The sequence below is a fragment of the Urocitellus parryii genome, chromosome 12 (assembly GCF_045843805.1).
Source record: "Urocitellus parryii isolate mUroPar1 chromosome 12, mUroPar1.hap1, whole genome shotgun sequence".
Lineage (NCBI taxonomy): Eukaryota > Metazoa > Chordata > Mammalia > Rodentia > Sciuridae > Urocitellus > Urocitellus parryii.
In genome coordinates this window covers 64,864,296-64,874,321 of record NC_135542.1, presented here as the reverse complement: position 1 = coordinate 64,874,321, position 10,026 = coordinate 64,864,296, and positions in this window count along the sequence as shown.

Sequence of the window (10,026 nt, the reverse complement as noted above, 5' to 3'; positions counted from 1 at the left end):
GGGCAATTTAGTGTCTTAAAAAAAAAAAATAGAGGATAGGGTGGGAATGTAGGTCAGTGGTTGAGTGCCTCTGGGTCAAACCCCAGTACAAATTAAAAAAAAAAAAAATTCCATTCTGGGAAAGCAGGTGTAGCTCAGTAGCAGAGCACATGCTTATTGTGCTGGGTTCACTCTCAGGTACCAAAAAATAAAAATACAAAATAAAAGAATCCGGGTTCTGAACAGGTCCTGATGAGTCTGTCCCTGACCTGGGAGCACAGACATATTTTGGATGGGTGCACTTGCTGCTGTTCCCAGGAGCACAGAACAACTGCATCTTCAGCAGGAGCAGGGCAAAGCAGGGAGCATCTGCCTTGCTCCAGGAAAAAAGCACACCCACCAGACAGTTGCCTGTCTCCTTGGCTCCACACAGCCTTTTAGATTTCTAGATTTCAATCCCTCCCAGGGCTATTTTTTTTTTTCCAACCCATGGGTTCTGTATTCCTTTTGGCCTAAGCTGGTCTGAGCTGTTTCTGTTATTTAGGAGGAAGTTGCCTCACTAATTGTCAGCAGCCATGGGGTAAGGGCCTCCACGGGAGAGGCTTGAATAGGTTTTATGGAGAAGACTCAGGCGATACCTAAATCCTATCAAGAGGCTAGAGTATATCCTTAGGACTGAAAGGGATTTAGTGAAAGCTGTCACCTAATCAACTGTGACTAGTACTGAAGCAAGGGTATGACGAGCACAAACAGGAGTCTAGTACAAAATGGGTGTTTGAAGAGGATTTTTCCCCCCTTCCTCTCTCTAATACTGGGGATTGAATCCAGAGGTACTCCGCCAGTGAGCTCCATCTCCAGCACCTTTTTTGGGGGGGTAGAGGTGGAATGGGGGACAGAGTATGATTAAATTACTGGGCTGGATTTAAATATACAGTCCTCCTGCCTCAGCCTCCTTAGTTGCCAGGATGACAGGTGTGCACCGCCACACCCGGCTTAGAGAATTTATTGACAGGTTAAAATTAAAGGCAAATATCAAACTGGGTAAAAATATTTGTGACAAAAGGTCAATACAGCTGGGTAGGATGGTGCACATCTGTCATCCAACGGCTTGGGAGGCTGAGACAGGGAGATTCCTGAGTTCAAAACCAGCCTCACCAAAAGCAAGGCACTAAGCAACTCAGTGACACCTTGTCTGAAATAGAATACAAAATAGGGCTGGGGATGTGGCTCAGTGGTTGAGTGCCCCTGAGTACAATGCCCAGTATCACACACACAAAGGTTATCTACAAAGGTTATCTATATCAAAGGTTATCTACAAAACTAATGCCCACAGTTGGGTGTAATGGGCATTATTTTGTGCATTAAAGTAGGACCCCTCCTCCTCCTTCACCCTACTCAGCCCTGGTGACTGGATCAGGCAGTGATGCTCTCCGGACCAATCAGGGCTCTCCCCTGGCATTTTGTTTTATTTTTATGATGCTGGGGATTGAACTCAGGGCCTTGTGCATGAAAGGCAAGCATTCTACCAACTGAGCTATATCCCTAGCCCTCCCCTGGCATTTTAAAATTTCTATCCGAGAGGGAGGAAGGTGCAGCTAGATGAGAAGCCCAACATCTGATCTGGCAGAGAAGGTCCCAGCTGTGCAGAGGCCATTCTGTGGCAGGAGGGAAAGCGCAGATATACCGTCAAAGGTGGCATTTGAGTGTCTGAGTCCAGCTGTCCATGCTGAAGTTTGGTTAGATGAGCCAATAAAGTCCTCCTTTTGCTTGTTTATTTGTTTTTATGGTGCTGGGGGTTGAGCCCCCAGGGCCTTGTGCATAGGAGTCAAGCACTCTATCAACTGAGCTATATCCCCAGCCCATAAAGTCCCCCTTTCTGCCTAAGTGAGTTCAATTTGGATCACTAGCAGGCAAGCATGCTGATGGACACACGGACTACCTTGGAGGAAAACAGCACAAAGAGAGAATGGGTGGGAAGGTGTGGCTTTTGTGTGTGTGGTAGCGGGGTGCTGGGAATGGAACCCAGCGCCTCCTTCATTCCAGGCAAGTGCTCTGTGGCTGAGCTACATGCCCAGCCCAAGGTACTGCTTTTTGAGGAAAGGAGGTGGCACATCTCCTTTGTTCACTGATGAAGGAATATCCTTACTGTGCAGACATTGAGATGTTCTGCTGGGAAGCTTCAGGCCAGTTTCCTTAAGGAATTTAAAGTCCAATTTATCAAGGGCTTTATTTATTTATATTTATTTATATAGTGATGCTAGGGGTTTAACCCTGGGGCCCTCTACCACTGAGCTATAACCCCGGTCCTTTTATTTTATTTTGAGAGTCTCCCTAAATTGGTGCTGGGGACTAAATCCAGGGGCACGTAACCACTGTGCCACTTCCCCAGACCTTTTTTGTATTTTATTTAGAGACAGGGTCACACTGAGTTACTTAGGGCCTTGCTAAATTGCTGAGGCTGGCTTTGAACTCTCAATCCTCCTGCTTCAGCCTTCTGAGCCTAGCCGCTGGGATTATAGGCCCTGAAAGAGCTCCATTTTGATTCTGACAACTTTTGCATTTCTTTCACACTCCTTCTAAGAAGGAAGATGGGAGGTGGGGAGGAATGAAAGAATCTATTCTCTTTCACCTTCTTCTGCCTGGAATGTGGGGTTCTAATAGCCATTTGGGGCCATGAGATCATAAGCCAATATTTTCATTGTCATCCAAGTCCTGGGCTCCTTCCCTCTTGCTACTCTGTCCCCTGCTCCAGGATGGCTGTTAGAAATCCTCATGATACTTCTAGTTATGTTCACTGGCATATTATAGACAAGGCCTAAAATAATGGTAGCATAAACAAGACAGGGCTGGGGATGTGGCTCAAGCGATAGCGCACTCGCCTGCCATGCGTGCGGCCTGGGTTCGATCTTCAGCACCACATACAAACAAAGATGTTGTGTCTGCCAAAAACTAAAAAATAAATATTAAAATTAAAAAAAAAACAAGACAAAAGTTTATTCTCTAAGTCTTTTTTTAACCTTTAATAGAAAATAAATTTCCATCTGTTTATGCTGTGGTTATTTTGGGCTTCATCTAAAATATGTCACTGAAGCTAATGGTCCATCGAGTAACTTAGGGTGGGCACCGGAGTACATTGGAGAATTCAGTGATGGGATCAATTCCAGGTAGGTAGTAGTGAAGGGTAAAATCCAATGGAAATCTGCTCCCAAACATGTCAGGGTCTTCACTAAACAAGCTGAGAGGGTGGTGCTGTACCTTTACTTCCTCATTTTGGAGCAAGTCTTCATGTTCTCTGTACAGATGTCTCTGTTTCTCTATTTTCCCACCACTGCAGATCTATTGAGGGCCTAGGCTCTAGTATAAACACACACAGACAAAAATAATAATACCTGTAATCCCAGTGACTCCGGAGGCTAAAGCAGGAGGATTGCAAGTTCCAGGCCAGCCTCAGCAACTTTGTGAGACTCTGTCTCTAAAAAAAGGACTGGGAATGTAGCTCAGTGGTCAAGTGTAATTGGGTTCAATTCCCAGTACCAAAATTAAATAAATAAATAGAAGCTCCAAAGCTATAGAGACTTCATGGCTTTGTTAGTTTTATTCATTGCTATATCCTGGAATACAACAGTGCCTAGCACACATAGCAGTTTCTCAATTAATGTTGCTGCGTGGAAGAATGGGCAAAATAAACAACTCATGGTCCAGATACAGGTGGGACTTAGCCACAAGTCCTATCACTGACTGTTTTTCTGGTACCCATAGATGAGGCTGAAATCAGCTGCCTTCCGGGTGCCTGTCATTTGTCTCAGTTCCCACAGCAGAGCACAGTGCCGGTTGGCAGGGTCAGTAGAAGTTCTGACAAATGCCTTAATCTTCTTGGCGGCACCCTGTAGACCTCTGTATAAGTGTGGAACACAGCAGAGCCATGTCTCCTCTCACTCAGGAGGGTAAACAACCAGCTCTTAAGAATGGCAGCAACCCTACACCAACCTTTCTCTGGGGCTATGTCTGGGTGATAGAAACAGCTCCTGGCTATCAGAGTGTTGCTACTATTGATTCTGGGTGATGATTTCTAAGGCTAGGTGGGGTTGCCTGACTATGCAATTCTCTGTGTGTGTGTGTGTTGCAGGGGATTGAACTCCGGGATCTTGTGCATGTGAGGCAAGCACTCTACCAACTGAGCTTTATCCTTAGCCCTGGCTATGCATTTGTTCAAGTGGCATTTCAAGTTCCTGGATATTCTGGTTCCTCAGGAAGGCATTGACAGGGCAGTCCTTTTTCTTCTCTGACAAAGGAGAGGTTGCAAATGGAGTACTAAAGTAATAGAACTTGCTGCCTCTGTCATGCCTCAGCTCTTAAGAGACCCACAGGTGCTTTAGGCTTTGGAGTTCAATTGTATGGTTCCTGGTAGATTGCCCGTTAGGGCTAGAAGGTGATCTTTCTGCACGTGTCTCTTAGTTTTTATTTATTTTTAATTTATTCTTCTTATATCAGATATCTTCTTCTCTTCCAGCAGGGCCAAAATACAAGGGTTTTTGTTTTGTTTTGTTACTGTGCATGGAGCCCCAGGGATGCTTAGCTTCTGAACCATATCCCCAGCCCTTTTTACTTTTCATTTTGAGACAGCCTCACTAAGTTGCTGAGGCTGCCTTTGAACTTGAGATCCTCCTACCTCAGTCTCCCAAGTGGCTGGGATTACAGATGTGTACACTGAACCTGGCCAACATACAAGGTTTTAGAGTCTTGGTGCTTCTAGAATCTGAGACAGAGCAGAACCAACCCAAAGTTGGAAGCATCTATGTTTAATATGAATTTTTTGGCCAGGGTATGTGAAGAGTGACAGCGATGAAGAGAGTTTTACATTTTCCCCCAAACAATGGTTGCGACCTTTCCAAGTAAACAAAAAGCTCTTCCTTAGGGGGCTAATCAAAGAGACAGTGGGTTAAGAGGAATCAGGAAAGGAATAGTCTGCAAAACCTGGGATTTACTTTCTGTCTTCCATGGATTGAGGAGCTTCCAATTCCAAAACCCATATTCACTGTCTTATTAGTTTTTGTTGTTATAGTAAAATACCCGAGAGTGGGTATTTTATAAAAAGAAAAGAGATTTGGGGGTTGGGGTTGTGGCTCAGTGGTAGAGTGCTTGCCTCTCATGCATGAGGCACTGGGTTTGATCCTTAGCACCACATAAATGTAAAAATAAAAATATTGTGTCCACCTAAAACTAAAAAAAAATTTAAAAAAGAAAAAGGATTTATTTTGATATAGATTTTTATTTTTATTAAAACAATTTTTGAAGGCTCAGTGGCAGAGTGTTCCCTGAGCATGCATGAGGCCCTGTGTTCAATTCCCAGAATCTCAAAAAAAAAAAAAAAGTTTTTTTTTTTTTTTTTAAAAAACAGTGCTGGGAAGCAAACCCAGGGCCTTGTGCATGCTAGCATGCTTCAGAACCATTCTACCAACTGAGCAACAGCCCAGCTCCTTGGCTCATGATTTAATTAAATTAATTAATTAATTAATTTATTGAGTGTTAAAGGGTAGGGTTTATTCAAGTGAGAAGAAAAGGGCAAGAGGGGATCCAATAGGGGTTGCTTAGTTATTTTTATTATTATTATTTTTTTGATAAACACAATGCCTTTATTTTATTTATTTATTTTTATGTGGCATCGAGGATCGAACCAAGTGCCTCACACTGGCTAAGCAAGTGCTCTATCACTGAGACATAAGCCCAGCCCAGCTCACAATTTTAAAGGAGGTTCAACAGCGTGGAACCAGCCTCAGCATGGCTTCTGTGCCATAACGTGGGAAGAAATGGAAGTTTCCGCAAAGATGAGGCATGTGTGATATACCACAGAAAATTGACCAACTCCTTGTTTCTTTCTTCCTTTCTTTGGTGAATTGGCTTGTGGATGCTTACCTCTGAGCGACATCCCAGCTCTTTTTATTTTATTTTTAGTTTTGGGGTCTAGGGATTGAACCTAGAGGTACTTAACCACTGTGCTACATCGTCAGTATTTAAAAAAATTTTTTAAGGCAAGGTCTTACTAAATTGGTTAGGGCCTTGCTAAATTGATGAGGTTGGCCTCGAATTTGTGATCCTCCTGCCTTAGATTCCAGAGCTGCTGGGATTACAGGCATACACCACTGTGCCCAGCCCCAGCCCTTTTTATTTTTTGAGACAGGGTTTTGCTAAAGTTCTGAGGCTGGCTTTGAACTTGTGATCCTCCTGCTTCAGCCTCTCAATTAACAACTCTGCTTTATTTAGTTCATTTAGGAGTCAGGTTCCTTCCTTTTGTGGCTCCTCTATCCCCTATGGCCTCATGGTATCTCCCTCGTGGAGGCTGGTCTTTGCCTCCAACAGGTTCCAGCAGCAGGGAGCGAGGAGGAGAGAGCCTGTGGAGAAGAGCCTGCTGACTTCAGGGCCTCAGTTCTCTTACCATTGGTGAGAACTTGGTAGATGAACCAGTGCATTGAAAGAGTGCCCAGGATGTGCAGCCTTGTTATGTCCCCTTTCTTAGGTAGGAGAAAGAAAAACTCCCTCTCTATTCTCTGAAGGTTTGATAATTGCATTTATGAAATAAATAGTGGACAGATTAAGAGGCGCAAAACCATTTTAATTATGTGCATACGCAGGGGAGTCCCACAAAATATCAGACCCAAAGAAGAGCCAGATGATGGAAGCTTATAGAGATAGCATCCTTAGCCACAGAAAGAAACATCTGCTCGGGGCTTCTGGGATGTGGTGGTGACACAAACTATGTGGGCGAAGGAGAAAATGACAGGGGACAAAGGTTGTCCTGCTGGGCCAAGGAAGAGTCTTTTGGCTCATGAGCAGCCCTCAGGATAGGTGGGCACACATGCTCCCATCTCTTGTCATGCAGTGTCCCAGGCTGTCTCGGACTCTGCAGGCCAGAGGGCCATCACCCTCGGAGAACAAATCAGTATCTACCTTCTGCCTGATCTTGCACTTGAATCTCCAGAGCTGTGAGCCAAAACAAAACTCTTTTCTTTATAAAATGAGAAAAGAAGAGGAAGGGCAGGAGGAGGAAGAGGAAGAGGTAACACCCTGTGATAATCTGCAGGGTGTGGGTACCTGCCTGTGATCCTAGTGACTCGGGAGGCTGAGGCAGGAGTACTGCAATTTTGAGGCCAGCTTGAGCAACATAGGGAGATCCTGTCTCAAGATAAAATAAAAAAGGGCTGGGAAGGTAGTTCAGTGGTAGAGTATCACTTGGTTCAATTCCCAGTACAATCGATCGATCAATCAATTAATGAATGCAGTAGGTTGTGTGGGGGGGAGTGTTAAATGCTTTATAGGTGGGAAAAAATAATGCTAGAACCAATTTATTCATATCATCTTCATTCTCCTCCTCCTCTTCATCATCTTGTCTTCTTTTTCTTGCTTTGCCTAGCCTTGAGGACTCCCTTTTTTGCTACCTCAGGCTTTTCATTATTTAATTTTCAATTTTATTTTATTTGTGGTATTGGGGATTGAACCCAGGGGTGTTCTACCACTGAGCCACAACCACATCCCTTTTTATATTTTATTTAGAGATAGAGTCTTGCTGAATTGCTTAGGGCCTCACTAAGATGCTGAGGCTGGCTTTGAACTTGTGATCCTTCTGCCTCAGCCTCCCTTGGAACTATAGGTGGGCTCCACTGAGCCTGGCTCCCTTTTATTTTTTTTAACGCAGAGTCTCACTATGTTGCCCAGTCTGACCTTGAACTCCTAGGCTCAGTGGGTTGTACTGTCTCAGCCTCCTAAGTAGCTGGGATACAGGCACAAAACTACATTTTACTTTTTTCACTTTTTCCCCCACTTTTCCATACTGTGTCTTTGGAAGGAGTCACTATGAACAACCTACAATTAAAGAGTGGGGAGTTAAGCTCCACCTCCTTGAGAGCAGAAAATTTACATAAATGATGATAATTATTCTGTATCAGAGATTCATCTTGTCTCCCTGTTCATGTATTTATTCAATAATTTATTTATGTTAAGTATAAACTCATGGACACTTATTTTATACTTTGGATTAAAATCCAAAAAAAAATTTCATTTTGTTAATCAAATTGTTCTAGCTTTGGCCATTGGAAGGTCTTTCATTTAGTTCCTCTGTGGTTTTTTTTTTTTTTTTTTTTTTTTAAAGAGAGAGTGAGAGAGGAGAGAGAGAGAGAGGAGAGAGAGAATTTTTAATATTTTTTTTTTTTTTTTTTAGTTCTCGGCAGACACAACATCTTTGTTGGTATGTGGTGCTGAGGATCAAACCCGGGCCGCACGCATGCCAGGCGAGCGCGCTACCGCTTGAGCCACATCCCCAGCCCTCCTCTGTGGTTTTGATATGCTCCAATCAATTTTTTTTTAAGCTCTTCCCTACATTCTGGCATTTTGTGATACTCTGTGTTCATCTTGTGTATTTCCTACCCTAAACCTATAGTTAGCAATCTCTCCAAAAAGCCCTAGTTGTTTTTGTTGAAAAATGGTATTAAAACCAAGATCTGGGTGCTGGGTATGCTGGATTCAACTGTATTTCCCCCTCTGTTATTTTCTGACCTAAGATAAAATGTACTATACTTTTGCATAGGTCTACTTTGGTTTCTCTTTTAGCTTCCTAATTTCTTTGTATACTTTGATAGTCATTCTCTGCTTGTCTGCTTTCTCTTTCTTTCTTCCATTATTTTTGGTATGGGAGATTTAACCTATGGGGCACTAAGCCACGGAACCACATCCCCAGCCCTTTTTATTCTTTATTTTGAGACAGGGTCTCACTAGATTGCTTACAATCTTGCTTAGTTGCTGAGGCTGGCTTTGAACTTCCAATCCTCCTGCCTTAGCATCCTGAGCTGCTGGGAGTACAGGTGTGTGCCACCATGCCTAGCTCTCTCTCTATTTAAGGCTCCTTAAATAGTCTTTGGCTGAACCGATGTGCTTGGGTTGTCACCCCAGCTTCCTCAACCACATATACCGTTTCAAGTCTAGACTTAAGTTCCTGCAGCCATTTCCTTCCTTCTTAATGTATGGGTATGGACATTTTGTAAAATAAAACTCTTAACATTTTCCTTGAGTTTGTATACCTGTAAACATGAGAATTCTGTAAAACCATTGTTGATGAAGGAGACAGAGAGTCTCTTTGGACACATAGGGAACTAGGCTGAGGTGGGACCCTACACCAGAAAAGGCTTGAGTTCTATGAAGATATGTCCATCTTCTATGCCTAATGAAAAGCCTGGATCAAAGGAAAAGACAGCAATATTTCTGGTGCTTTTTTTTTATAGTTTATCTGTACTCCTGCCATCCTAAAAGTAAGTGTGGCCAAAACCCCCTGCCCCTTCAGTTTAATAAGCACACACTGAGTTTTTACAGAATGAACTTTTTTAAAAAAAATTTTAATAATTTATTTTTTGGTTATAGATGGACACAACATCTTTATTTTATTTTTATGTGGTGCCAAGGATCGAATCCAGTGCCTCACGCGTGCTGGGCGAGCGCTCTACCTCTGAGCCACAACCCCAGCCCAAGAATGAACTTTTAAAGTGAACACGGGGGCTGTTGGTGTAGCTTGGTGGTAGAGCACTTGTCTACCACCCCAAAAAACAAATCAAGGAAAACAACCACACACAGGTGTGTACATAAAAAGAAAAATGTAAAAGCATAATTTTTTTCTGATTTACAAACAGCATAGAAACGGTGTTAGGTACAGCGCTGTATCCCTGTGATCCCAGGGACTCAGCAGGTGAGGTTCACAAGTTCACTTCCAGCCTCAGCAACTTAGCAAGACTCTGTCTGAAAACAAAAAATCAAAAGGGCTGGGAGGTAGCTCAGTGATAAAGCACCCTTGAATTCAATGGGGTGGGGGGCGGGGGCGATTGAACTAACTGGTCTGTGACTTAGCTCATTGGCAGAGTGCTTGTTTAGCACACAGGATGCCCTGAGTTCAGACCCCAGTATGGCTAAATAAATAAATAACCAAAAAAGCTAAGATCATTGGGATTGTAGTTCAGTAGTAGAGCATGTGCTTAGTATATGTCAGGTCCTGGGTTTGAATCCCAGCAC